Genomic DNA, 8,149 nt, shown 5'->3' with positions numbered 1-8,149 from the left:
AATGAAAGACAAATATATTTGTTAGTGCGGTCATAAGGCGACGGAGGTTGGTCAAGTCTCCGAAGGTCTGGAGAGGACGATAGGAAAGAGAGAACGTGGGAAGAAATACTGGTTGTAGAAGACGATGGGAGAATAACAAAGAAGGGATGGTAAGAGAGAGAGAGGGAGAGAGAGAGAGGTCCCTTAAGAATCTCTAGGGTCAGAGTTATATGGTTCTCTCTGACGTGGAGGAGAGTTATTCATCCCTTTTATAGAGATGACCCCAAGGCTATAAGGAGAATGATCTAAAAGGAAACCTTTCTATTAGGAAAATGGATCTTTATCTTTATGCCAATTATTAAGGGAGCACCATTGGGATTTCACCATGTGTCCATCGAAATCCTTTAAGGACAGAGTTTTCTTTCTCCTAAGGATTATCGCGTGGTGTATGTAGGTTGTGTCTCCTTTCAGGTTTCCCTGTGGACACATGTCAAGGGCAAGACTTGGATCTAACTAGTGTGCTTGGGTGTTCTGTTTGATTGCTCTGAGGTGGTTTGTCATAGCAGGTTGTGAAGAGAAGGAATGCCAATCTCTTGTAGGCAGGCATTGTCGGCCTCGAGGTCTACCCTCCATTTGTTAGAGCAGGAGTTTCCATTTCATGCTCATCGCAAGGTGTTGATGGTGCATTGGGTTCTTGTGATATCATTTTATGTTAATCACAAGTCTCAAGTGATAATGATTGCTTATCGCAGGTTCGGGGAGGTGTTTTACGTTCATCATAGGTCTCGGATGGTGCTTCATGCTCATTGCAAGTGTAGGATAGATTTTTATGCTCCTTGCAAGTGCGTGGGCCTTACATTACTTTGATAAAGTGTCATTGTGCCATTTTAGAGGTGTCCCGGTTGGGATTTCTCCGCTTTTCTTTTAACATCCCCACCTTAGTCCCTATGATAGTGAATTGCATGTACTTACAATATCAAATAATCCAAAAAGCTCATGATGTATGTTATTAGTGGGGATTGATTAGCTTAGTGGTAGAATGTATCAACATATTGATATGTATGCTAAATGTAAGAGAATGAGAGGCATAATGTATATTCAACAATATGGAGGAAAAGAATATTGTTACTTGGAACACTATGATTGATATGAACATTTTTTCTACAATTAATAAAATTCCCCTCATTCATAAAAAAAAATGAAATTTAAGTGGTAGCATAACTTAATAGATGAAAATATCAAAACATTTCTATCATTCTTGAGAATTTATTACGAGTTGAAAGAACTAGAAGAGTAGTTTTGCAAAATAAGAAATCATCAAAGCAACCTTCTTTTACTTTATTGTTTACTATTCCTATGGTTAGTACTCCTACAAAATAAGAAAAAAATTACTAAGAACTAGAAGAGTAGTTTTGCAAAATAAGAAATCATCAAAACAACATTCTTTAGCTTTTTTGTTTACTATTCCTATGGTTGGTACTCCTACAAAATATGAAAAAAAATTACTAAGAATTAGAAGAGTAGTTTTGCAAAATAAGAAATCATCAAAGTAAACATGTGCAAACTAGGAAGATGAAGATAGAGCTCTAAAGAAAGTAGTTCTAGAGATCTCCATAAAAAATCCTTAGGGACAACTGTCTATTGTTCTTGTTAATGGCTGAACTGTACCAAAAGGAGATCTAATGGTAAAGATCCCTTTTTGAATATTCCTAGAGATAAAATCACTTTTAGCCTCTTAACATATGGAAAATGTTAACCACAACCTCCCATGATATCTTGAAGTGGCACTAACCATAGTTCTATAGCCTGGAAACTCCTTAGATCCAAAGAGAGAAACGCATTTACGTCTAAGTGATTAATTCATGCTACTGATAATAACAAACATTCTACAATGAGTCTAAGGGATTGCTTGATAGTAATTGGAGTTGCTGAACCAAAAGATTTATTACTTTGTCTTTTAGTTGTTAAATTTAGAACAATACAATAGCAATCTCTGATCACCTAGAAAATAATAAAAAATTATATTGCACCAAATTTAACCTAGCAACCCTTAAAGGTTTATACATCTCTTTAGTACAGAAACATTTTGCATCTTGACCCTTGTAGATTGAGATACATCCTGCAACACAATCAATATAGAATGGGTAGGATGCAAAATGTTTACTCAACAAGTACTTCCATTTCATATACATTAGAAGACAATGACACTTCATAGTTTGTGGCCTTTTCTGCAAGAAGGGGCTTGCACCTTTCAAATCCAAGAATCCACTTAAATCCCTATAGCAAGATTTAGTAAAAAAGAAACTTGATTTCTATAGCTCTCAAATTCTTGAGTCTCATGGACATTCATGTCCACACCATTTAGTCTTGTCAAGAATATGCTTCCAGTACATAGCAATACTTCTTGGTGAATCTCTGATATGTTTCCAGTAACATATTCATCTATATTGAGGGAGATAGAATCGGTATGAAATGAAGTTGGTCACCCTTAAGACATATTTGATCTGGTTAGAAAGTTCTGGCTTTGTATGTTTTATTTTCGTTCCTTTTATTTGGGAATTGCTTGCTTGATTTGCATAAGACAAATCAAAGTTCACACTTCAGTTTGCAAGTCATTTTCACAATCTCATGGTAGTGAGAAATCAAAACCTATTTACCATGGTATATAGTAGTCTTTTTCACAATCCCAAGGCCAAGTTCATACAAGGGAAAACAAACCCCACAATCGCACACCCCAATGAAAAGCAAGGATTGAGATTTCCACAATAATCATTTATGGGTTCGATTATTACATCGAAAAGTCAATAATACTGAAAACTTGTAACCAATGAACTGATACAAGAAAAAGTGATAATCAATTAGGTGGTATTTATTGGAGGTTGTTTGATTGGTCAAAACCCTTCTAGCATCATGTCTTCCCACAGTATAGATTTTTCCTTCACTTTAAATTCTCTTTATCTTTTTGGGCAGCCTAAATTGTGCTTAGTGTTCCAACAAAGCTCAAATGCCATCTCTCCAGGTTCGAAAAGATTCCTATACCGAATTTTCTAGAAAGAAATCTGACACTTTTGACAAAAGAGGTATTTTAGTGTAGATAGATAAATAGAGATAGAGATAGATAGAGAAAGGTTCTTGGGTGTACAACGAATGCTGTTTGGTGATCTGTTTGCAATGTTTTAGAAAGATTGGTGGATCCTCTGTTTGAGTTGTTGGATATGCAAGGTCGTGGGTTCAGATCTGGGAGTGCTTTTTTGGGTCTGTAAGTGTAAACCTTCCTTTAACAGTAAGCATCATATAGTCTCTTTATTCCATAGTTTAAAGGTTTTGATTGGCAAAGAGAACGCTCCTATTCTAAGGGTCAACCACCAGTAGCTGATAGACATTAGAAAAATGATTTAAGAATGTTAAAGCTGCGATAGGAGTTGGTATTTCTAGTTTAGGAATTGGTTTCCTGATTACAGTTAAAAGTTAGTTTTCCTAATTGAAATAGGAATATTTATACAAAGCCAAGAATTATGTTAAACGGTTAGAGTCTTATTTACAAGTCAACTAGGATTTGCTTTATTCCTAGTTAATATCTTAGTTTGGTTTTGGTATAAAGTAGAAAAACAAGGGGGTTAGGTATTCGTAGTTAGAGTCTTAGTATCCTAGTTATCAACCTCTAAGCATACCTTTCCTTTCTCAAAGCATCGGTAATAAACAATGTCACACCATTGATCTTTATTTACCTAAGGATCAGGTATTCTTTTAATAATTTAATCCTTTGTCTTGTTTTCATCATAACCCTTAGCTTTTAATTCACACTTCCATTGCCTCTACTTTTCACCCATATTACTTATGATCAATTTGTTTGCCTTTTCAGTAAGGCATGGCACAAAAGTGAATTTTGACTACAATGAAAACCATAACATTATGTTTTGCCAATCTAATAAAGAATTAAAAAAAATAATTTTTTTTTAAAACAACACATATCTCTATTGTCTTCCACATATCAACCTTCTTCTTATTTGGCATTTCATGCCAATTTACATAATTAATGGGTGCAAAGGTTGATATCCTCACCATGCTACCTATGAACCGAGTAAGAGTGCATGCTTCATCACCTACCGGTTGATGATCAGCATTCCATTGAACAACAATGCATTCTCCGTCTATCATATCCCACACATTAGCCATGCGTGTGGGACCTCGAGTCCTTTTAGATTGGTTAGAACGGCTTCCTTAAACAAGTAGATATTACAAAGTTAAATAGACAATAAGCTTATTCAAATTTAAAAAGAAAGTTTCCTTTTCAAAGTATATAGTTATCATCATAAATACCTGAAGAAGGTACGGATTCTATACATGCATTCACATGCGGTGATCCATCTTGACTTTGAGTTTGTGGGGGAATAAAATATTGTGCTTGGTGTTGATGTTGAGATTGGGCATTTGAGTGAGTGGATTCACATTGTTGCTCATTTTGAGGTTGATGCTGTGGTTGGCAGTGAGAGAGTTCATTGTGTTTCTCAAATTGTGGCTGTGATTAGGAACCAAGAGTTGAATGCCTAGTGCCTGTGTTTATCTGCTTTCATTTTCCTATTGCAAAACTTAAAAAAATCTTGTAAACATGTGTTAATAGTTAGGATAACAAACATGTTTATCATATAAAAATTAAATTATGAAGAAGGAGAATCTCAAAACATAGTTGTTAAATAATATTATCACTATGTAAGCTTTACCATTTAAGTCCAAAACATAACACAAGTAACATCATTAATTTGTCAGAGCAAAGAAGAAATACATACCCAAATGAGATGTTTCACTTTATTACAACGAAAAATGTCACTCCTATTTGGGCAAATTTCTTAAACTATTTCTACTGTTTAGTTAATTGACAAACTATACCCTTATTGTTTAACTATTGTATTAAACCAGCCCTATTGTTTCTAACAATTGACTAACTCTACCCTTGTCATTAGCGTCCATTAATGTTTCGTTAAAATCCACATATACTTAACACCATGTGACGTACAATTTTTTATAAAAACCCAATATTACCCCTCATCCCTCTTTTGTAAGTTGGGTAAGAATTGCCACCCCATGAGCAGAACCTCTTCGTAGATAATAAGTCAGGTAGGAATCATTGCTAGATCCAACCGTTGTAGCGATGGCGGCGATACAAGAAAATGAATAGAGAGAGAATAAGGGAGAAGGAAAAATGGGATTGAGGGGAAGAGAGAGAGAGAGAAGCAGAGGTGGAGGGGGTTTTCCCTACTGCTAGTTCATAGTCATGAGGAAGGATGTTCACAGTCGGGGATTATCATTTCCGCTATCGTGCTGGGTAGTTCCAGCATATATACCTTTAGACCGACCTCAAGCACTATGTTTGCCCCTTCGTGTCTTTTTGGTAAGATTGAATCCTACAATTTCTACTATACTCTTGAGGGAATCTTCTTGGAAGAGGTGTAGAAGAAGGAAGGGTTGACATGGTCGATCCATCATCCTGGGTATATCTTTGGGTACTTCAACTCTCTATAACTAACAATTTTTGGGTGTTAATGATATTTGGTGCAAGAGACACTAAATTTTTGAGCGATTTCAGCCATTTGGAGAATAGCTAAATGAGAGCACCAACAAAAATTAGAGAAAAAAAAGCTCTAGCTATTACCACTCCTACAACTACATCAGGTCTTACACAACTGGTTATGACAAGATGACTTACTCGTCTTTTATGGGTTTTGGGTGTCGGTAGTAGAACCAATACAAGCTGAAGGAGTTGATGAGGGTAATGGCGGAGCGTTTGGGGCGAAAAGTAGAACACTATGGTGTATGAAGGCTAGAAGCGAGTTTTATTTTGAAAATTCAGAAATAATGGAGGGTAAATTTGATATTTTATTTTTTTGTCAATATTTAATATGGTTTTTAAAACTGGACCGGACGGGATGGTCTGACTGGAAAAATCGGGAACCTGTCAAGTGACTGCTTCCGTTTTTCACCAAAATCAGATTTTCTCCAAAAACTATTGATTTTGGTTAGCAAACTGCTGACCCGAGCGATTAACCGTCGAATGGTTTGACCATTTTTTATTTTTAAAATTTTCTATCTTTTTTGTCAGAACAGATCAATCATTCGACCCGAGAACCAGACCCCTGACCAATTTATTCTCTGAATCAATTTCAAAATGATGACAATCCTTAAAAAGTTTAAGGTATTTTAAGATAATATATAAACAGTAAGGATAGAAAATCCCATATATAACCACTCTGTCCCATGTTTTATATCCATAGAAATACTAACCTATGTTAAGAGAGGTTAGAATTTTCCCATGGGTCACTAAAGGTCCAATAATCGATACCATTATAGCTCAGTAAAGGATTCAAGGATCTGTAGTGTAGTAAGAAGTCAGTGATGACCACCTATGCAAGGAAAACTCGGACCAGGAATAAGCTGGAAAAGTGGATTTTGGAATTTGAGAATGAACAAGTGATACCAAAGTTCTCTTCTCCTTTTGTGTTTCTGAAAAATTAATTATTCATTGTTATTGAATGAATATGTGTTGGTCACTTTACAAAGAAAGAACACAGTATACTGTTTTAATTAAGAGAAACGTGTTGACTCATTAGTGTGACAGGAATTATAATAGAATGATGGTTGATATACATCACCATTTTAGGTAACATTCCTGCATAAATAAATGATGGCGGCAAGCTTTAGATGATATAGTGGATACAACTCAAAGAAGTAAAGCATAAGGTGACGTTAGATATCTATCAGGTTTTATGGTTAATGACTATCTAGATATGATCTTGACCCAATATGATACGTTACAGATCCATAAGTGATTTTGAATCCAGGTCCTCCTAACGTGAATTATTGCAAGAGATCTTCAAGCTAGATGCTTTATCGATAGTCTTGGATGAAGACAAAATCCATAAATGATTTTGTTCTCCCATAAAAGATGAATGAAGACAAAGACCTCATACACACCTGCACCACGTCAGAAATCTAGTACAAATCAGACAACTCCAAAGTTTCCTCACCGTCCTCAATGTTCTTTTTAGCTTTTTATTTATTTACTTTTTCATGGCAATAAAGTTGCCTCATCATGATATGCTGAATTCTTCTAATGGTTTTTTTTTTCATAAATTTCTTTTCTATTGTTTTATGAGCTCATTCAGGTTACCTTTAGTGTCTTTGAAGAGAAAACGTTTCTGTCCGTACATGCACCTTTTCTTAGTTAATATGCTTTCACTACTCACCAATACGGGGAGATACGGTGGAGAAATTAAGAAACACTCAATTGCTACCATTCCCCATATCGGTTATTATATATAAAGATACAATATAATGCATTGAGTAGTGAATTTGAGATTCATAACATGGTTGGACTCAAGAATCTTATATTGTAAATGTTGAGTAGCTCATATTGATAGATTTTAGAGTTTATTATATTCAGTAATGAATTTGGTCAGATCTTGTAATAGAGGTTAGACTAAATTCATGTGATTCAGGGCGAATCTGAAAAAGACACACAACACAGAGTGAAGGCAAAGAACCCATATTAATAGATTCTGGAGTTTACTATATTCAGTAGTGAATTTGGTCAGATCTTGTAATAGAGGTTAGACTAAATTCATGTGATTCAGGGCGAATCTGAGAAAGACACACAACACAGAGTGAAGGCAACCTAATTAGACTGGTATTGCCTTTAGTTCTTTTTATTATTGCTCTTGCCGCCATACTATGTTCTATTTTCAATTCTTGGATCTGATTAAGATTTGATATTGATATTGTTTCTTATTAAAAATAATAATTTTGAAGTTGTGCTCACTATACCATTCGATTCTTATTGAAGGATCACAAGTTCTTAGTGAAAAACTATCTGCTGATCATGCCTCATCTAAGCTGTGTCATTTTGAGTAAAGGGAGGATTTGACACATTTTTTGGGCGTGAAAACCTATATTAGGAGAGCATTCTTGTTTGGATTCCGTATTAGGTATATCCCTCTCTATTCTTGGTTTCAGATTTGGTCTAATTTGATTACAACAACGAATACTGAAAATACAATTTTCTAAATTGGAAATAGGATTCTCCGATGATAATAATTTTTTTTTTTTTTGAAATTGGCCCATCGATATGAAACCTTCAAATTTGTGTTTGGTAAAGTCGGCTATAATTAACTCTAGC

The sequence above is a fragment of the Nelumbo lutea genome, chromosome 1, assembly GCF_056320005.1.
Source record: "Nelumbo lutea isolate HS-2025 chromosome 1, American lotus-T2T, whole genome shotgun sequence".
Lineage (NCBI taxonomy): Eukaryota > Viridiplantae > Streptophyta > Magnoliopsida > Proteales > Nelumbonaceae > Nelumbo > Nelumbo lutea.
The sequence above is the reverse complement of the archived record's forward strand: the minus strand, read 5'-3'. Positions refer to the sequence as shown.